Genomic DNA, 21928 nt, shown 5'->3' with positions numbered 1-21928 from the left:
ACAGACAGTAGTTTTGTTGTCTCTGTAGGAGTACAGGTAAATGATGTATTAGAGCAGGCTGTGGGCGGTAGGCAGTAGTAACTCTTGGTGATCGCACACCGGTGGGCTGAGAACCAAGCAGCACTACAGGAAGAAATTTGAAAGCACAATCGATTAATATTTAGTCATAACCCAGAGGGCTGGAGTACCCCACGGAGCCGGTTCTTGCGGCACAGCTTGAGCTCAGTCGGGACACCGTGGTGGAAATTATTTCGGAGCTGCGAACTGAGCAGCCCCGCTTTGGGGGCACGAAGCTTGCACTGGGGGCAGGATCAGCTCCAGCGAGCCAGCGCTGCCCCCGAGCCGCGCTCCCCGTCCCGGCAGCCCTGGAGCGTTCCCGCGCCGCCGGCGGCCGTGCCGGGGCGCCCGGAGCCGCCCGCCGTCCCGCTGCCGCCGCCCGCGCGGGCGGAGCTGTCCCCGTCTCTCGGGCCGCCCCGGCAGACAGACAGACACCTGCCCGGCCGCGCCGCACTCCCGGCCCGCGCCGCCGCCGCGCTCCGCCGGCAGGGGGAGCTGCAGGGAGCGGGTCCCGCCGCAGCGCGGGGGGGAGGGGAAGGAAGCGGAAGGAGCCGCCGCCGCGCTGAGGGGAGCAGGCGCTGTGCGGAGCCGCCGCCTGGTGCGGGCGGCACGGAGGGAGCGAGCGGGGCTGCGCGGCCCGGCCGCGCCGAGGAACGGGCGCCAGGTGAGGGCCCGGCCCGGCCCCGGGGGAAGGGGCGGGGGGGGCCCCGGGCGGCGGCGAGTTCGGAACCCGCGCGGGGAGGGGGAAGGAGGAGGAGGGAGCGAGCGGGGGAAGCCCCCACGTGACCAGCGCGTGCGGGGAGGAGGTGGCGGCTCGCGCGCCCCGTTCGAATCAGCTGGCCCGCGGTGGCGCCTCCTGCGCGTGCGCGGCGGCCCCGCCTCCCCCCCGGCTTTACGTGTGCGCGCGCCCGGCGCGGCGGCCCCGGGGCACGTGCGCGGCGCCGCGGCCGCCATGTTGTGTCTGAGCCGCGCGCGGGCACGGTGCGCGCGGGGCGGGAGGCGGGGGCAGGGGCGGGCGGGGAAGGAAGGCAGGCGGGAAGTCTCGCGAGGTCGCGCGGCTCCCGCGGGAGCGGGCCGGGTGCGGGATGGCGGCGGCGCTGGGCGCGCTGGGTAATGGTACCGGGCCGGGGGCGGGACCGGGACCCGCCGCCCCTCCCGCCGCGGAACGGGCGCTCGGGAGCGGGCGGGGCGCGCGCCCCGGGGAGCGCCACTGGCTCCGCGCCGCCGCCTCCTCCCCCCGCCCCGGCCCTGCCCCGCCTCACCTCACATCACCCCGTGCCTGCCCCGCGGCCGCCCCCCCTTCCCTCCCCCGCTCGGGCTCTCCCCGTCCCGCCGCCTCCCCCGCGCTGCTCCGTCCCCGAGGCCCGCCAGCCGCGGGTCCCACAGAGCTCCTCGGGTCTCCCCCGCCGTGCCATCCCCGCAGCGGCTGTCCCCGAGCTCCCCGCGCTGTCCCTGCCGTGCCCGATCCTGGCTGCCGGCCCCTGTTCACAGCCGGGGCTCCCGGGCCCTTCCTCGGCCACCCCGCGGCCCCGGGCCCCCGGCGGTGTCCCCGCCGGCTCGGCCTGCCCTGCGTCCCTGCCCCGCAGCCCCTGCCCCGGCTGTGCCCCCGCTCCCGGCCGGGTTCTCCTGGGCAGCCCAAGCGGTGCCTGCCCCGCAGGGACGCAGAGCTCCGAAAGAGAGCTCTTGAACATCCCAAGTCTGCTCTAGATGGAGGCTTTGATATATGTCCCGTTACAGCACAAACTTGTAACATGCAGTTCTGTTTTCTCTTGTGTTTAGAAAAAATTATTCCAGTCATATCCAAGTGTCCCAGCTCAGCAATATTCCCTTTGTCTCCTAATCCTGATCTCTTTTAAGGGAGAACATATGGTTCTTCTTCTTCCTTATGGTGTTTTGTATTCTGTCCTTGTTTTTATCCAGTAACGTTGGCAGGTTTTGTAGTCTTGGAGTATTTTACTAATCTGGTTCTAGGCTAACACATAACAGAGGCTAAATTTTTTTAAAGGATATATTTTTGAGGCTTTGATGCTCCAAATTTTATTTTGTAAATATGCTTCCAGTTATCATTAAAAAAAACTAGTAGTTCTTCCATGGTTGTACATATATTTGCATGTTTCCATTGGTACTGTCATTATACTGTACTAATCACTACATAGTGATTGTTTACTGAGGCTTTTAAGTGAAGCTCTTGTATTTTACATTAAATGCTGACTTTGCAACCTCTTAAGAACATGCTTTTTGGGTGTATTTCTAACCTGTGGTTGGATACTAGCTTCCCATGCTAGCTGCTCCAAAGATTGGTCATTAGTAGGAACTGGTAGGTTTGGGCTTAGGAAAATTTGATTCTTTACATAAGCAAGTGTAACTTCTGAGAAAAGAAGTTGACAAGGTGCTGTTGTAGTTTGTTTTCAAGCATCTTTTAATCTTACTGTACTGTCTTTTGCATTAATAGTAGTAATACTTGCTTAATCACAAGTGGGAAAATCATGGTATGTGTTAAACAGCAGCAGAGAAAAATGCATCTCTCTAAACAGTATGTGGGAAAAATGTTCAAAAAAAACCCTGTCATCTGAAAATTGTCACTCAAGTGAAGAAACTTCCCATTACCTTAGAAGGGCTTAGCAGTTAAGTCAGTTTGACATGTGACTTCTAGCAAGTCATTAAGAACCTAAACAACTTTGCTTTCAGGCTTTTTCCAGCACTGTCAGGTTTATTCCACAGAAAAATTCTCTGCTTTGAATGTACAGGCTCGAATTTAAAGGCTTTTTGTGAGGAGTGTTATGCAGTGCAGCTGTGTGTGTCAGTAAGGAGCAGCAGTGAATGACCTTACATTGAAATGCTGCTGATCATTTCTGTTTCTGGTGTTTAGTCTGTCATAGGCAGTTGTTGCAATTCTCAGTTGTACCACTGTTAAGTGAAATGATTTTTCCTTTGCCTTGCATACTCCAAGTGTAAGATTGCTAAGTGAGAGGCTATATTAAATAGCTTCATTATTGAGGTATTTAGTGATGGAGCTCAATCATGTGTCTTGTCTCATCACTTTTAACATTTCTGGAAAAAGAGAAATAGCAAATGGGATTCTTTACCTTGATGTTATTATGGATTTAATGTGCAAAAATAACGAGATCTTTATTTCACAGAATTTGGGAATGTGTCCTAATAAGGGCTTTTGTTCTACAGCTGAGCAGCATGTGACTGCTCTGATGTTTATCAGTGTTTCTAACATACTTGTGTAGTGAGATTACATAGTGAGATATGCTGTCCTTAGTCTCCTACAGAATGAAGGCTTTACACTCACAGCATTTCCAGGAGATTAAAGTTATTGAGGTTTTTTTTGGTTGCTTGCTTGGGTTTTTTGGTCCATTTGTCTGTGACTGGTTCTTCCAGATCATTTTAGGTACTTAGGTTGACTTCTGATCAATAATAGTTGTGTGGTTGATACAAAGTGGAAAGACTTATACTCTGCTCTTTTGCCATAAGGGAAATAAGAAATGTGTTTCTTAACATTTCTAAAAGTACTGAGGAAGCTGGAACAGAAGTCTTTGCAGTCTGCCCTGCTTCCAGTTGTGCCTTTTTTCTTGTTTTGTTTTGGGTTTTTTTTCTTCTTTTAAATTATCTTTCACATTTCCCAACCCTTCTTTTGGATGTCTAAGACTAATCTATTGAGGTTTGCTTTGTTTTGGTTTTCCCAAAGTCTTTGCATTGTGTGGGAACTGATGATTTAGATCTCTCTGGTCATAAGGAACCAAATTTGCAAGAGAGAATTTATTCATCAAGTATTTGGCACTTGCATCCATATATAGAGATTGCACTCACAGTTCTAGAAATGCAGTACTGTAGGACCTATCGTTCCCTTTCTCTCAGGTTGGATTAAAACAAATTGTATTATTCCAGACAGATATTTGTAGACCTTGTCCTTAAAAACCTTGAAGAAGAAAATTTCTGTCGATTCTGTAGGCGTGAGTAAAGTTGCAGAAACTGAGAAACTTTCTCACTTATGTAGTGAAGCTTTTTTTTTAAAGTTTCCAAATTAAGTGTACTTTGCTGTAAGTCATGCTGCTCCTGATAAGAATTTGCTCCTGGTAAATTTTACTCTAACACTTAAGGGTACATTGTTCCAGTTTTAAGAACACTGTAAACATGGGTTGCGGTTGAAAAACTGCTGTGGTTGTAAAAGAACCATGGTAGTTGCAGTTTTCTGCAAACCTTCCTTCTGTTTGAGTAACTCTTATAGACACTTCAGAAGTGCAGAGCTGAACATTGAATGCTGTGTTCTTATTGGACACTTGTGTTCCAAACAAAAGGACCTTTAAAAATATTCCCTTATGGAGTGCAGCTTTGGAATCAAAATACTTAGGGTTTGTAGGTTGATTTCTATGGCTTGTGTTCAAAATTTGAGTATTAACAGTTTGCATTTAATTGCTTTCCCTTATACAGGCAGTTGGTTGTATCTTCTGTCCAAAAGCTTAGTAGCTTAACTTACAATAACTGTTCCTTAGAGTTACTTCAGTGTTTTGTTGCTTATAATGAATTCAGTGAAACACAGACAAACATAAAACTCAGTGAGTCCAATCCCCTGCCCTTGGAAGCACCCTGGGATCCTTCCCTCTGATGGCAGAGCTCCTCCTTGTGTTGCTGGTTTGAGCAGCTCCATCTCTCCCCCCATGGTAAAGTTTTACCTGATGCTGAATTTCAGTATTTTTGCTTTGCATGCAGCTGACTGCTTTGTCTCTTGTTGCTTCAGAAAAGAGTTGATTCTCCTTGTAGCAGTGGCTTGGATTGCTGTTTACTGCTCTCCAGTTTTTCTGGTCTTTTGAACCTCATCACAGGACAGAGAAATATGAATGTGAGCAAGATAGACAATTTGACTGTCCAAGATTTTAAAGATGTTTTTAGTAGTTAAATTTAAATACAGTATTTAAACACAAATATTTGGTTTTTTGGGGGGGTGCATATGTGCTGAACCAAGTATCAGTAAGAAGTGTAAAAGCTCATCTTTATATGTTAGTAGCAGAGAAGTGGGATTTTAATAGTATCTTATCATGAGAAGTAGCTGATTTTTTTTGCCTAAGAAGGATGATTCTGATTTTGTTTAAAACACTTCAGTTAGAAAATTTGAAAGTCAGAGAGGAAGGGAGTGTTCCTGAGAGTTTACCTGTTGGTGCATAAATGATAACATCCTGCTTTTTGTTGATATTTTAGTTTTATTAGCATATATATATATGTCCATGAGAGCTGAATTTCTCAGAGCTAGTGATGCAGGGGGTTTTTGTGTGAACTGAAGAATCTCTAGTTTAGGAAGGAAAAACAGGGAGCCCAAATTGCAAGTTGGAGGAGCTATGCAACTGGGTTACTGTGCCACACAGAAGTGAATTAAAGAGGGAGGAGAGTGACAGAGCCTCCTGTGCATGTTTGTGTTTGGAACATGCTCTGCCTGTGCAGTGGTGGTGAAGTCAGGAATGTTATCTCCACAGCCAAGGAATCTGAAACACCAAAGATAGATACTGTCAGAGGAGTTCTGCCATGCTGCTTAATTACTTATTAAATAAATGTTTCAAGAACATTGGAGATTGAAGGCATGGGTGTGTCTTTTGCAGTTGTATTTTATGAATTTACTCCTGGTTATTTTTTTTGTTTTGTGGCCTGGGTGATAGAACAAAGCAGATTTACTAATTACCTGGGGAGGACAAATCTGGGAGTGAATGTAAGCATTGGTGTGAAATAGTCTTGGTAAACTGGATCAGTGACCTGAACTGTATGGGATGCAGTTCAGTAATCAGAAACACAAACCAGTACCTTTGGCTAGAAATAGTAAATAAATATGAGAAACACTTGACTGGGCAACAGTTCTGTAAATAAGCAGCTGTATCACAAAATGAACACAGTGGAGTCGTGACAATTCTGTGATAACCAGGATCCCAGTGGGATTTATGAACAGGATTGTTGCGTGTGAGAGGGAAGTTGCTCTGCAGCCTCAGTGTAAGATAATGCAGTGTCTCTGTTCTTGTGCTCTGCTTCCAACACATTTGGACCAGCTGAGAGGATTTAGAGAAGAGTTGCAATAATGACCTTTGAGAAAGGACTGAAAGAATTGTACTTGTTTAGTTTTAGCAGAGATGGAGAGACATAATAATAGGCTTCAAATGTGGTAACAAGGTTTGCAACAGAGAATAATGTAATAAACTGTTCTGTCTAGGTGGGAGAAGAAATAATAGTCCTGAGGAGCATTAAAAGAGATTTTGATGTCAGGGAAAACTTCTCAGCTTCAGGAAAGATTATCTATCCAGGACAGATAATCACAGGGTTATATATCTGAGGGAAGTAATGGGATATCTATTGCTTAAAGTGCTCTAGAAAAGGTTAAATAACCTCCTTTTAGAGGTGATTGAAGTGTAGTTTTCTGTCCTTGGCACAGGAGATGACTTTTTAGCATGAGATCTCTATTCATTTTTAGATTTTTGTAATATTGTTGGCCATGATTTAAAAGAGTAAAAAAACAGAACAACATGGTGGAGAAAAAAATTAGTGATGTAACAGGTACAAGATTTAGTAAAAAACCCTCTATCAAATATATTCATTAAAGAGTTTTCATAAAGTATTTATTAAAGCTGACTGTAATGTAATATTGAAGGTCACTTTAATAGAGCTTTCATTGTAGATTTAATATCTTTAACTTGCCTTTAAGTGGTTTTAGTGATCCAAAAGAAAGAAACTGGGCTAGAGTCAAAGTCTTTCAGAAGATTTCATTGAGGAGAAGCAAAGCTCAGAAGGTAAATTCTAATGAGCCAGGGAGTCAGGTGCATTCCAGGCTCTGAAACAGAGCACACCATGCAGCTTCACCTCTCTGTAAAATCGAGATTACAGTTATGTCTGACACATGGGTGTTGGGGTTCATCACCACTGATCAAGTCTTAAGGTTCCTGGAGGGTTTGTTATATATTGCAATTCTAAATTGGTTTGTGTTTCATGTATTAGAAATAGATTTCAGTCTTTTATGCACATTTCTGTGTAATAGCAGTATAAATAAGCTTGAACAGAAATGTGCCTTGTTTACTACATATCCTAGCTTTATACAGAATTTCTTCTTTGGGACTTTTTGGGGTGATTTAAAATTATTTGATTAAACTGGAAGAGATAACCTTATTACAAATGAGTTAAAGCTTTTTCAAGTACTGAACAATCTGATAGAACTTTTTGAACTAATTTCAGTTTAATGCCTTATTCTGTGGTTCTTTTTCTATTCAAAATCAGCTGCATACATCCTATGTAACCTTGTTCAAGCATTTCTGATTTTTGAAATTTGACAAAGCTGCCTCGGGGTTAAGGGCAAGTGAAGGATAGGCTTTGAGTCACATATGTGTGAGCTCTGGAATTAGGGAAAGGGTTAAAGGGAAACAAATGTCACATTCTCAGCCATTGCAAAAGAGTGTAGAAGGTTTAGATAAAATGATGCTTTCAATCTATTATAGCCTAATTGTTATTAGACTTTTAGTACATTTTCCCATCTCACCATTTATACAGATTAAAGTTTATGTGTACTTTCACTGCACAGGCTATCAGCATTGTCTTTGTTATACTTGATGGCAAATTGTGACTAAACCATCAAGAAACAAAGTGTTGCTGGCAGGGCACTGGGTTTAGATCCTGCTGGAGTATTTGCTTATATAAACCTGGAAATCAATAAAGAATGCAAACACTGTTCACCATATTAGACTGATGTCAGAAAAGGAATTGTTCCCTTTCTCAAGTATTTTATATCTTCCAGAGATTTTCCTTCTATGTATCACTGCAATACAGAGGTTTTTTTGTAGCCTATTATAAAGGGATCATGGTGTCTCATGTAGTAAGGGCACAAAGGTTTAAAGTCTTAGGCAGAGGCAGATGCACCTGAGGAGCTGGAACTGAGGTGCAATTGTCAGACAGAGCAGCTGGCAAAGGCTGCTTTAACCTGGAGTTGGGAGCAGCAGTTCCTGCAGACCTGCCTGGAGTGCTGTATAGGTGGTGGCTGACTAAAGATTTGGAGTAGAAAGCTGTTAACATTTCAATAGATGCCATGGTTTCTTTGCTTCGGGTTATTCTCCTATTTCCAATCTAAAAAGAAAAGGCAACTTCAAAAATCATATCTTATTGATAATTTCGAAATTAGAATATGTTACTACATGTTTTCCACCCATTACCTTCTTTTCATTTACTTGTGCTTTCTCTGTACATGTCTCTAAAAGTCAGAGTACAACTAGCAGCAAGTTTTACTGGTTAGGGATACATGATTGTATTGCTTTTGTTAGTAGCTCATCTAATTGTCACTTGAAAAGATTTGATAATATTTCTGTGCCTTGCTGTGCTGCCAGCACTGTTCTTTGGGGGTTTCCTTAAAAGCTAGACTTCAGGAAAAAGAAAGCTAACTAGATGTTCTCAGGTCTTCTCAATCCTCACTTATCAACATTTCTGTTTTGTTTATTTATTTATTTAACCTTGGGAAAATAGGCAAAATGAGAAGCCAGTAAAGCTTATGTTTTTTTTTATTTTTAGCCAGTGTTTTATTTTCAGTGGAATTGTGATGTTTATTGCATCAGTTTTCTGGAAATTCTGCTATATTCAGTGCATTCTAAAAAAAGCAGACTGAAAAAAAAATCTTTATTCACAGTATTATTGTAGAGGCTGCTACAGTGCAATTACTTTTCATGTGTGTGGATAGTTTTAAATGCACCTGTGAGGAAGTGGTTTCTAACAGAATAAAGTGTAGTTACATAATTTCTCCTAAGTGAGGTCAGGTGAGAGTTTTTCTGGATCATGGGAATTCAGTGATCCTTTGTTAAGAGGATTCCTAAAATACTTCAGATGAAAAAGGTTCTTCATATATCTGCTGTGTGACAGCCAGTGCTGAAAAGGACAATGAGAAACACTCACTCCTTGTATGATGTCCTAGTGCAAATAAAGCTGCCCACACCTCCCCCATCTCAAAGTGAAGTCTGTCTTTTTCAGATTTCTTGACTGTATTTTGGAGATCTGAATTGTTGAACCAAAGTGAATTTTGCAAATCCTTGAGAATCCTCTATTCTCATAAATGGGTTGCTTTTTGGAGTACAGTTTGCTGTCAGGACCATTCAGGTTATACAAGTGTACAGGAACAGATTTGCTGCTGTTAAGATCTTGGTAGGAAGTCTTCTGTTGTTGTTCTGACTGCACCTCAAAAAAAACCAACCAGAAACCTTCACCAACAATACAGGTAACAAATTTCTTCTTAATATTGATGAATTTCAGTTACGTCTCTCATGATCTGAAAACATCTCTGGTTGATTCCAGCCCAGAAGCAGTTTTATTGGAAATTCACCTTTTACCTGAAAGGTTTTTTTTTTTCTTTGATCAGAATTCTGAATATATAGAGAGAATTTTTTGCCTCTCTTGGGTTCTGGAGGTAAAAGCAGGCCAGTTACTGTCATTTTATCTGGTGTGACTCATGTCTCATTGATTTTCCACTTGAGAGGTAACTCTGATCAGACCTTGTGTTCTGCTTTTAGGGTGTATTTCATAATTGAAGTAGTTGCAGTTAGATCAGCTACCCTTTTAAAAAACTTTAACTTAGATTGTTGTATGTCTGTATTTACCTGGGCAAAGAAATTCCCTTGAAGAAACCATCCCAAAAAGTCAGGAGATTGTGAGAAACAGGAGAGCTCTGGAGAAGCTTGCTGTGTGATATTCTTGGGACCATTTTCAGTTTGGATTCATGTGTCACTGCAGCTTTGTTATATGACTTGTACCAAATAATCATGTGGACGTTTCTTCTCATCCTGTCTGTTCTGTCAGCAGGCCTGATTTGCAGACGTGGCGTGAGCTCCAGTTTAAGTAGTGTTTGCTTCTCTTCCTTTAAATGTGCCCTTCCTTTGTGTGGGCTGTAGCGTGGCTTCCCTGCTTGGTTCACTCCTGCAACTGCCTTGAAAGGAAAGTTTGCTTTTCTAGTACTTAGAAATTAGCTTCTGTTGAAGTGTGGACAACTATTGCTTTTTTGACCTTCACTGACCATACTTTTCATGATGAAATGTCAAAAAGAGTCCGGTGCTTTGAATCAGTAACAAATAAGAATACAGAAAGTTTGCAGGGTTTTTTTCCCCTCAGATGCCTCTCTTTTGTGCCTCAGATTCTGTTAGTGAAGACTTGCATCAGCTGGATTTCAGTTAAGTTTTCAATAGAGTTTTAACAGATTTGTATTAAATTGAACAGTTAACAGAATGAAAATAGAGTAAAACACGATGCTGTGACCTCTGCTGTGTGGAAACAGACATGAAGAATGTTTCCCCAGCATTCACAATTCCAGAATAATACAGGTTATAGGTGGATATATAGCTATATATAGATGGAAACAATAACCTGCTGGAATTAGTCCTGTGCATCATTTAGAAAACACTTCTATCCTCAGCATGGAAGTTTAGAATTCCAAGATAAGAGGAGCACCCGTGCTGCTTAGGCTTACAAAGCATAAGGGAGAGCCTGAGAGAAGGGCTTCACATTACAGCAAACCTGATCCAAGGACTGTCTGTCACCAAATGCAAAGCCCTGTTTTCCACTGGCACCTGTGCTTATTTCACCATTACAGGGAGCCTGTCTAGGAAGCTAAACTAGAACAAAAATGGCTCTTTTGTAGGGACTTGTTCTTTCCAAATCAGCTGTGAGCTTGGATTGAACACAAAAGCAAATGCATGGGAAAAATAGGAATGATGTGCCTGAGTTACAGGGGAGTGGGATTGCCTCTTTTTGTAGATTAAATCACTTCATGGTACATGAAACCTCACTGGGAAGTCTTGTTGAAAAATTGAAGAGAGAATGATTGAAGGCTCACCAGCAGCCTGTGAATCCACCCTGTTGGTAAAGGAGTGGGAATGTTGATGGTTGTGGTTTTGATTGCTGTGGTAGGAAGGTGGAAGGAAAGTGGTGTCTTGGACAAAACAATAAAGAAGGAAATGCTCTTTTGGGAAGTATCTAAATGGATGTGATCGAGCAGGGCCAGAGAAAGGACCACTGCAGTAGTTCAGCTGCAAAATGACAAGATCCTTATGAGAGTTACCCTCTTGGAGTGACAGTGAAAGGCTTTGGAAGTCAGGCCAGCTGCTGAAAGAGGGTTCAGTCTGTAGAAAAGCTGTTTGCTGTCTTTGTGACCTTCATTGTTGATGGATGGGTAACCTTTGACATAGGCCCCTGGACTCACCAATGTATTTTTAATTATGATTCTGGTGTCTCACACATGGATTTGCATTTTTATTTCCATAGTGGCTTTTTAAATACACATACATTGTGGAGTTGCTCCTTTCTTATCACTTAGAGCAATTAAAAAAAAATAATTTAATACTTTCCTCATTTGAGCAAGGATAATCCACACTGTATGCATGCAGAACTCAGAAAGAAAGCAGCGCCCACCTTAGCTGGCATGTAATTTAAGAGGGGCATTTTAGTCAAAATAGGCAGATGTTTAGAAGATGGTAATTTCAATTTTTATAAATACTGATAGTGATATTTCAATAATATTATTTCAGTGATTGCAGAAGAAAACCCTTTCTCTAGTCTTGTGGTGATGCGAATTTGATGACTCTTTATTTCACCACTGTCTTGAGTCAGAAGAATCTCAAAAAACTGAGCAAATGGGCATTAAAATAGAAACTTATTGTTAGGAATGTGAGGTAATGCATAAGAATAAAAGAACTTTATGCAAAAAAGCCCAACCCTGACTTGAAATCAGCTATTAGTGCTCAGGAAAGTCTTCTGATAGACATTTCTGTAAAGACATCAATTCAGTTTTCACTGTCAAATAAAGTAAATAGAGTTGAGTATTAATAGAAGGGGGTCATGACATAAAATATTAACTATTCTGTGGTAAAAATCTATGACATACATAGGCCATGCTTTGAATATGATAATCCCACACTGATCTGTCTGCTAGACTTAATACAGAAAAGGGCAATAAGAATAATCAAAATTTGGGATAGCTTCTTTATGCAGAACACCGAGGAGATAAACCAGGTAAAGTAACCATTAATTCTGGGATCTTACAGCAAAGGTATGTCCTCAGATACTGTGAAACTTAATTGTTAAAGGTATGAGAGTTTTATGTAGGGTTTTTTCCCTACTGTTATCAAGGAAGGAATGTGTTTAATTGCTTATTGACCTAGGAGAGATAATATATCACTGAGTTATGAGGGCTTTGTGTGTTCAAGATACAGCAAAGGCTGCCTAGGAGATATATTCTTACTGTATTTATTTTTCTTCTTTTATGGCTACAGCATTGTGCTCTGAGTATTACAGTTGTTCACAGCTGAAGAATTTTGTATTTTTTACAGAAATTTTAGATGTTCTCAAAGATAACTGGCAATTAGGGTTGGGCTTTTTTTCTATACTTTTTTTTTAAAGGTTAAGCAGTTTTATGGATAGTATATAAACTACATTTGTCAAACTCATCCTTACTTAATATTTCATGTCAGCTCTTCAGAGATACTAAGTAAGGAATAAGCACAGTGCTTGTTTTGCTATAATGCTGTTAATTTCCTTAGACTACTTTGTAAAAACTGTGCCTTAGAAAGAGCCAGTTCGGCTTTTTTAGGACATCACTGGCAAACTCTAAGTTATGAATTATTAAAAAGAACCATCTATAAAGCCTTCTGCCTGATATCTTTACTCTAAAAATGTAAATGTGCAAAATCAAACCATTATGATTTCTAACTTTGTAAATGCTTTTATTGATTATTTTCAAATTCATACTCCAAAGATTCCAAACTGTTTCTATGGCATATTCAGAAAGCTGCTGATCATACTGGTTTTGGTCTTGTAAGACATAAACATTTGGAGTAATCCTATCTCTGTAGCTGAATGTTTTGGAGGGATAAAGTAGGACAGAAGTCAGTTTTATATTGTATTTGTGTAAGTGGGTATCTAAGCCCATAGTAAATAATGTAACCGTTTAGTCTAAGCTTTATCTAATTCCTGCAAATGAGAACTTTCTAAATGTGTTGTCATTTGATACAGTGTGTGAGCAATCCTGGTGTGCAGCTCAGAGACAAAGCAATAAAGAAGAATTTAACTGCAAGTGCAGGTTTTTTACTGCAGTGATGGGTTGGCCATTTAGGGAAGTGTCTGAACTCTGGCAATCTGCTCGTGTTTGCTCAGGATAGGTATGGAAGCTACATAATTCACACTCTCTGACCCACCTTCTGGCAGCTTCTTCCTGCTTCCTGAATCTGTGATAAAATGTGCTGAAGGTATCTTTTTTATTTTTTTTCTTGTGCTTCAAGAAATTCTCTAGTGGCTGAACCTGGAACTTGAATAGCCTTTTAATGTTTCTTCAGTCCTTTAACCTGATGTTACAGGATAATTGCAAGGAATGGTAAAATGAGTGTCTCTCTTTTATTTATGCAAATAGATACTATCAGGAATTTTAGATACCATAACCAGACATGTATTTTTATATAAAAGGTTAAATGTTCTAATTGCTATTCTACTAAAGTGTAGTCAGAGTTTGCCCTGAATTATTGAATTAATAAGTGATGAAGTATAAAGTCCATTAAATACTACCCTAGTCATGAATCCTATTGTCTTGAGACAAAAGAGGAAAGTCAAATCTGTGAAAAATTGCTTCAGTTTCAGAAAACTAAAATGAGAAAAGGCAAGATGCTATTTAAAGCCTTGAAGTTGTTTTTTTTGTGTGTTTTATTAGGGTAGATAAAACTGCAAACATGCACCTTGGTTACTAGAGCTGGGTGTATGTATTTACAGCATCTATGACATTACAGTTGCAATGGCATGCTTTATGCATGTAGTAGCTTTCCATCCTTAATAATACCATGAGGCTTTTTGTTCTCATCCCTGAGAAAGTGTTTCCTAGACAAAGTCAGAAAAACTGAAGTAGAAGGGGAAGCTCTAAATAAAACACAAAAATTTATTCTGCCAATAAAAAAGACAGAGCAAAACAGGAAAAAGCCAATTGAAGGCAGAATGGAGAAAGAGTTAAAATTAAGTTGCTGTGCGAGTTGCATTGGGTATCTATATCTAATCTTGCCTTTTGTTTTTTGCTGGGTGTTTATACCCATTTGTAAAAATGAAAATACAGAATTCTCTTTTTATAAAAACATCAGTGATAGCCTGAATGCTAAGAACTTACGGGAGCTCAAGGGAAGACAAGGAAAATTCATGGAAGAGAAATTCAGTGAAGTTTAGAAAATAGATAGATATGACATATGACTTAGGAGGACTCTGAGCTAAAAATATTTGGAAGCTATAATGGTATTATACACAGCAGCTCTTGCCCAACCATCTGCTTATCACGGCTGTTGGAGACAAAGTACTGACTGCAGAGACGTGTGGCTCTGCTCTGTGTGAGAAAAGAGACTTGAAGTTTAATAATGTTGAGCATAATTGATTTGCATTTAAATTTAATGAGGGAGAAGTTTTGAAAGTGAATAGTCAATTAACATGCAAGGGGAATCAAGTGTCTCTGGGCATAGGTGACAGAAATGCTCATGTGCTGAGGCAGGAATAAGTACGTCCCTTTTGCTCTGTAAATGTAGTGCAACATCTCAATATCAAGAAAGATCTTTACAAAGTCCTTGATAAAGTATTCAGCTGCTGGGACAGGGTAACAGAATCAGAATAAATTTTTCGCTTCATAGGCAATCTTTCATTTTATACTTGAACAGTGAGCATGGTTTTGAAAGTAAATTGTCTTGTGTAGTTGCAAGAAATGATAAACTGAGTGTTGCAAAACAAAACCCTGAAGAACAATAAATTGAAAGCAGAATATCTGGGTATTCCTTGTATCACAAAGTTGAATAAAGGAAGCCAAAAGAAAAGCATGTGTAGGGTAAATTGTGTTGACAGGTTAATGTGGGTTTAGAGTAACGGTGTAAAGTCTTAGAAATGCTTTGAAATGTATTTTAAATCTATCAAATATGTATATTTAGCGCGTTAATAAGATACCTGGAGAAGAAACAGCTGATGAGTAGTGGTGCTGTATGAAAAGTTGTACTCTCCCAGCTTAGTCTTTCAAGGGAATAAATTTGTGACTTTGAAAGATCAAGAAAGTGTGAATCAGACTATTCTGAATTTTTACTGTGCAAGGGCTGTAGGAGCTGCAAAACCTATGAGTAAGCCTGCATCTAGGTGAAAAATGAAAGTGGAGCAAGCCAAATGTTCTTTGTCAGTGGTCACAGGAAAAGCAAAAACCTGTAGGAAAAGAACTAGCAACTCCCTGCATTCTTACAGGGCAATTACGTTAGCAATTAATTACATTTAATGCCAAAGTATTCAAATGAAAAAATATTCATACTGAGAAAATAAGAGTAACTAAAAGGCTATTATTTTAAATGTAAATGTAGGCTAGACAGAACTTCCTTTGTATTTCCAGTTGGTACTGTAAGCATAGGCCAGACAGAACACAGAAAGTGTGGGAAATAAAAAGCAGCATATTGTTTATCAGTAAATGTGCTGGCCTATGAAGACCTTCTGAGCACAGCAAGAGAGGAAAGCAGGGTGGCAATCAAGTAAAACAAAATTACATGTGATGTGGTCATAGTTCTATTTGAATTATATATATTAGACTAGCAAAGTAAATTGGGCTACACAGGTACTGTTAAATCAAGGAAATTGTTCTAACTGTCCTATTTGGAAGTAGTTGCATATGAACAGTAGCAGCTAGAAAAAGGTAGTGTACTAGTTGAACTGGGAGCAGTCTTGTAATAAAGTCAGTGCTTTTTTTAATAAAGGCCTCTATTAGCTGGAGATGTTCTGTGATTAAAAGGAAGGTATGTGATATTGTTCATATTGCATCTTGGTTTGTTTCCTTTGCCTGAAGACAGGACAGCAGCAAAACAGAAAGCAGCTGCTCCCTGCCCCTTTAAGAGCTTTTAAAAACCACAGTTCCTAATGCACTTAAAACACCTTCAGTACTTGCCAGTGGAAACTCCCAAGCCAAGTAGACTGAAATATGCATAACACTCTTCTTACTCAGAAAACACAAATACAGCCTGAGCATACAGTGAGAACATCAGGCTACAGAGTGTATTGAAACCTCTCTGCTTCACCAGCTCAGTGTCTGTCACAAAGCAGAATGCAGACAGCATCAAAAATAAACATTTTCAGGTGCTGATATCTGCAGTTTTGTCAGGATACCCAAGCATTGGGAGAAAATTTCTGTCTGCCTTCAAGTACTTGAGGGGAGGAAGGCACATTCTTGGTGTAGATGATGCTGACATGCAGCTCACAGAGCAGGAGCGTGCTCAGAGCTGCTTTGAAAGGCTGCAATGCAAAGCTGTCACGGATGGCCAAATATGGCTGTAGCAGTTGTGCTGTGTATTAGACCAAACTGCAGCATGAGGGAATGAAAATAAACAACATCCTCTGTGGAAGGCACAAGGAGGGATGGATCTTTTTACTGCAGATCACTATTTTGAGAACTGCCACAATATTGAGGTTCTAGCATAGAGTACAGTGCTGAAACATGTCAACAGCTGTAGCACCTCAGACAATTTATTTGGAAAATAGATGTTTCTCTGGCTGTTCACCAGAGAAATGACTTGGTGTAATACAGTTTTATTAATATGTCACAGTCAGTTGTAATAGAGCCACATGAGCACTTAAAAGAGCTGGGGCTCTTAAAAATAGCTGCCAATCAAAAAGTGACATAAGGCAAGTCATTTACAGTTGGACACAACGGTCTTAAGGGTCTTTTCCAGCCTAAATGATTCTGTGATTCTATGGTAGCAGGCTACTACCGTGTTTAAATTCAAGTTTAAAGCATATTTGGCTTCTAAGCCTGCCCATTACTTTCCCTGGCCCCTTGCATGTGAGAACTCATCTGTGTGCTGGTGGTGGCTGGTGCTATGATTGTACACACAGGATCAGCTGGTGTGCCAAGGGATGCCTGTAATTCTGGAAGCATGAAAATGCACTGGGTGAGAAGACACAGCATGGCCACAGCACAGCTGTGACAAACTGCTTTTTTTTTGCCTGATTGTTTTGGGGATAGTTCTGCATGCCCTCACTGCCCCCAGTCTGTCCAGAATATATTTTCAGCATTTGGAGTGTGATTTAGATCAACTGTTTAGGTGTCCCTCTATTTGTTTACTGTTGTCACTAAGTAATATTTGAATCCTTAGGCCAACTTAGCAACTCCTCTAAATTTAGCTGAGAGTAAACATCTCAGAGCTGTGGAGAGCTTGCAGCTTTCACAAAAATTGTAGCCCCCTTTTTAAGGGGGATTTGAGCCCAATAGCCACCTGCTATACATGGTTTGCAAGCAGTCTGGTCAGTGCATATATGGGTTGGAATTTGTCTCACCATCCTTAAGGTTTGGAGATGGCCAGAGGGAGGAATATGACATTTTTCAGGGCATTGGAAGTGTGGTGGGATATGTGGCAGAATGGTGCCACGTTTAGGACTCCAAAGCCAGCCCATTGTGATCTGCTTCTAGAATAGTGTGTATTCCCCTAGATAGGGGAAAAAGCCTAGACTGAGGTGAAAGCATTATCAGATGGAAAATAAGTGGTTAAAACAGTTTTTATGAATGTAGATAGCTGGGAAAACGGCCGTCTCACTTTTTGCTTCTCTGGGAAGTGAGGGCATATTTTAAATTTTGAAGAAAAAAATAGAACAAAAACATTTTAAATCTAAAACAACATTGAAAGTGCTTTACAGGAAATGTTGGCTCACGTGTCCCTTTTCCAAACTCTGGGTTTATGTTTGCCTTAGTATAATGCAGGAGCACTTCAGAGCACAGCCCACGCAGGGCACCTGGTTGTGATGCTGCTCTGAGTTGGGCATCAGCCTTGTGAGGTCATGGAGCTGATGCTGTAATTTTGCATATAAAAAGCTGTATTAATTGTTGTAATTCAAACGCATGCCCTTGACTGAAAATCATCTGGGATAAAAATATGTTCTAGACAGTGTTTCATATAATATGCACTTTACAGTTTACTTCATAAGGTAGCATGTTCATAGTCACTGCTCCAAAAGTAAATCAGACAGAATAATAATTTCCAGTGTAATATTGTACAAAAATGAGCAAATGGTTTATCCCGGCTTTTAAGGAAAAGTATAGGAGCATTGATTTTCTCCCATCAGGTTGCTTTTCATCTGTAAACTGCTAGCAGGGTTATTAAGTACTTGATGAACTCTTAAAATTGCAGCCTACCTAAGCAGTGTGTTTTTATGCTAGATATTTTCTGTATATTGTAATAATAACTTCTTCGGGGAATAAATAATAGTTTTCCCATTTATGTAAAACTGTGTTCTTTGCTTAAAAGATTAAATCTTATTGGAGCTTTCTCCTAGAGTAACAGTTTGATAAATGGTTACTGTAATTAAGTTAGTGTAATTAATTTTATAATGAGCTTTTCAAGAAGCTGTGTGATTTAATGTATCTCAAAGATGTAAGTCACGTGTTTTGGTAATCCTGCACAGGAGATACTCTTTGGATAACAGGACAGCTAATTAGCAATTGAATGGTTTCACATGAAAAAGCCATATTATAATTTAGAGTGGGACTTTCACTTAGCTTGATAAAGTGGATTGGGTAGGTGTGGTGATAAGGATATAGAGGGATGGCCAATAAGTGAGGCTGAGCATATTTTTTTTAAACTGGGGCATGGAATTTATTATAGCTTAAATAATACAGCATAAATAGCTGCTGCTTCAATTTTTACATAGTCTGATTTAATAAGTTAATTCTATCAGACAGTAGTGACTTTATAGTTGTGTTCTTTCTGTCTTGTAGCAGTTCCTCAGGATTTCCTTGTGTCTCTTTCTCCAGTCAGCATCCACTCCTTTTGCCAGTGTAGCTGCTCTCCTTACCTGTGCATTCACATTTAGCATTGCCCTCAGCCTGCCTTCGTCACAGCTCCACCAGGATTTCTGTTCTCAGGCAAACTTCTCTATGCCAAATCCCAATTTCTTACTCCAAAATATGGAGGAAGAAAACCTTCTTGAGGAAACAGTCAGATGTATCTTAAGCAGCAAGAAGGGTTTAAAATAATTTCCATATTTGTGCACAGAAATGAGTAATTATTTTGACTGAAAATTCAGGAGAGAGACAGCAGGGTGGGAATATCAGTCTGAGACAGATGCTTCAATGTATAATTTCAGCACAAACTCTAATTTGGCCAGGATACAAGAAACTGAAAGCAGTTAAAGTGTTTCAGGCTTTAAAGAGAAGAAATTTGAGAAGCAACCACTGTTGCTTTTCTAGAGTTCTGCTGTGAAGTCACACTTGTATAATTCATATTTAGTTTTACGTGAAGTAATTTTTGCAATCTTACCCTGGAATGTCTGGCTGCAAGAGGGGTGATGCTATATCACACCCACCCTCCCAGTAAGTTTCCTCACACAGGTAGCCCAGCAGAGTGAGGAACAGCAGAGCTGCCAGCAGTTGTGCCAGCACTGCTGAGTGCAGGGGTGCAGGGGAGCAGATGTGCATTGCTGCTCATTGCCATGCAACTTTCTGGTTCAGCCTTTTTTGTGGTTTTAGAGAAAGAGTAAGACTGTGTTAGGAGGAGGCTGAGCTTTTGTTTGATTTCATACATCCCGTTATTTTAACTACCAGTTCATTCTCACTGCCCATTATGGGTTTTTTTCTTCAGAAAGAAGTAGAAATAGATCTCCACAAGAAGATTCTTTCTAAAGAGTTTCTTTCCTCTTATGTAAGAATAGGTTTGTCTAGCCTAGTGAACCCATCTCTTTTAAGGAAGAAAAATAGCATATTGAATTATCCACTCTGGTTCTTTGCAGTTTCAGTTTTGAGTAAAACTTTTTTCCCTTGCTAGTTTGCTAGCTTTTAAAACTGGTTGATTTATTTTTCCATATGATTCTATTTTTTTCTTTTACTTTCTTTATTTTATCTTACTAGCCTTTTATATATAAGATTAATATAAGTAGTCCCATTCTGAAAGACTATATTTTGACCACATGCAATATAATCCTACCGTGTGAGAGACAGCTGAAATCTCAGAATAACTTCAGTACCATTTATTAATTTTTATTGTTTTTAAGCTTTTGTTATAGCTTTCAGCTGCTTATTGTTACGTATTATTTCAAGATCTCCATAATGTCTTTTGGTGGAGGCTATTTCTGTAATTTGAAAGTACTGCTTGTTTTGATTCATGTAGAATCAGAAGAACAAAATGCTGTTTCCAGAAAACTTGATTTCTTGCTAATGTAGTTCTGTGAAACTTGGTGTGTGTGTGGGAAGAGATGCTGGCATACTCTAGATGTGATAGACTGCTGAATATGATTTGTTAAATGTAATTCATCCCTAATTTAGTAATACTACTTTGTTAGGAAGTAATGTATTTTTTATGTGGAGATAATCCAAAATCTTGATAATCTGGTGTCTGTGCAGATTCTCATCTTTTCAGAGGTGCTAATTTTTTTGTCTTGGGCAAATACTTGTGTAAGAGATTAGATTCTGTTTGCATAAATTGCTGCTTTCAGTTTTTCAAGATGTACTGTTGTAAGTAACATTCCATTGCTCTGCAGAGAATTTAAGAACTGCTATTTCATACCACAGAGATCCACCAGTTTATTACTTTGGGTAATTATATATGTGTGTCACATTTGCTCTTGTAAATGATGACTTTGCCTATAGCAGATACTGTCTCTGAAGTAATTTGAGGTTTACTGAAGTATGGTACTAGAGGGTGCTCCTGCTATCAGATGTATACAAATACCATATCTGACCTCTAGGAAAAATTTGAATTTCTATCACTGCAGTATTATCACTGAGCGTATTGGTTGTTAGATGAGACTCAGAAGAAAGATAACACATTATTTCTCTTCAATATGAAAATGATTTATTATTCTCTAGATCAGATGAACACACTGTTCTGTTTTCTAGGGTTGAATTGTTGTGGAAGACTTTAGATATTGCCCATTCTCATCAAATAGTGACATCAAACAACTATTGGAGACTTCTCTTGGAAGTCTCTTCTTCCACACCTGCGGTACACATTTTTTTTATTTGTTTAATGATGTATGTAATATTAATTTATCCATCCTAAGTTCCATATATATAATTCTACCACAGTTACAGTAGAGAGCAAATCTCTTGGTTTGCTGGTTTCAGGTCTGGTATACACCCAGTATGTTCAGGTATTCACTGCTTTTTTTCGCTGCCTCTTTTCTGGCTTAGGGCCACGTGGAACATGTAACTGCATCAATGTTTCTGAATTCCTTTAAACAGTTTGGCTTGCACTTGACTCTCAGATAGACAGTACTGGCATAATCCAGAAGAAAAGTTGGTTATTCTGCCTGTTTGGGAAGGGTTTTCCTTATTCTGCTGTCTTTAACTGTTGTTTTTCATCTCCATGTAAATTTGCTTCTTTGTTGCTAGAAGTTTTCATGCACACAGTTCAGCATTCAGTAGCTTTACTAAATAGGCTTGTGGCTGAGTTAAATAAAAATTATAGCAAAATGTGAATATGATTATATGTATTGGTAGAGTCTGCCTAAAGCTGACTAAGTTTAAGGGTTCTTAAGTGCAAAAAATTCATACCCAGATATGCATCCTATATTGTCATCAAATGCTTGATTGTATGCAAGATATACAGACAATTTTTGCAAGCAGTTGAACTTCAGTCTCACTCTGAAGATTGTCCATACTGGTTAATGTGTGACCATTTCCTGGATGGTTTCACCAGCAGCATTTGCTCATTGGTTCTTACACAGGTCCTTCCCCACAAGAGACAAATTCAGGGTCCCTTAGTTATGTCAAGAGCTCTGTCTGCATTACACTCTATTTAACCTGTAACTTCTTAATTTTTAGTGGGCTCTGCAGACCAGTGTGTTGTTTCTTAGCTGATTATCCCTCTTCAAACTTCTAGTCTTCATTGCAGTATTTCAATAT

At 40.3% G+C, this 21928-nt stretch overlaps 1 protein-coding gene across 6 annotated transcripts in view; it reads left to right on the top strand.

The window, feature by feature from the left end:
- The first annotated feature begins 583 nt into the window (after window positions 1-583).
- Window positions 584-21928, top strand: part of ZZZ3 (zinc finger ZZ-type containing 3) — a 58442-nt gene continuing 37097 nt past the window's right edge. For 4 of the 6 annotated variants that reach the window (XM_026790457.2, XM_005482159.4, XM_005482158.4 and 1 more), the window contains exon 1: window positions 584-721. The gene's annotated coding sequence lies outside the window, so the exon portion shown is untranslated. Of the gene's footprint in view, window positions 722-1059; window positions 1168-4488; window positions 4725-21928 lie in introns of those variants that run through there. The other 2 variants (XM_014263740.3, XM_074545965.1) reach the window with 2 other exon arrangements.

The sequence above is a fragment of the Zonotrichia albicollis genome, chromosome 8, assembly GCF_047830755.1.
Source record: "Zonotrichia albicollis isolate bZonAlb1 chromosome 8, bZonAlb1.hap1, whole genome shotgun sequence".
Lineage (NCBI taxonomy): Eukaryota > Metazoa > Chordata > Aves > Passeriformes > Passerellidae > Zonotrichia > Zonotrichia albicollis.
Note: the sequence above shows the minus strand (reverse complement) of the source record. Positions and strands in the feature narration are given on the sequence as shown.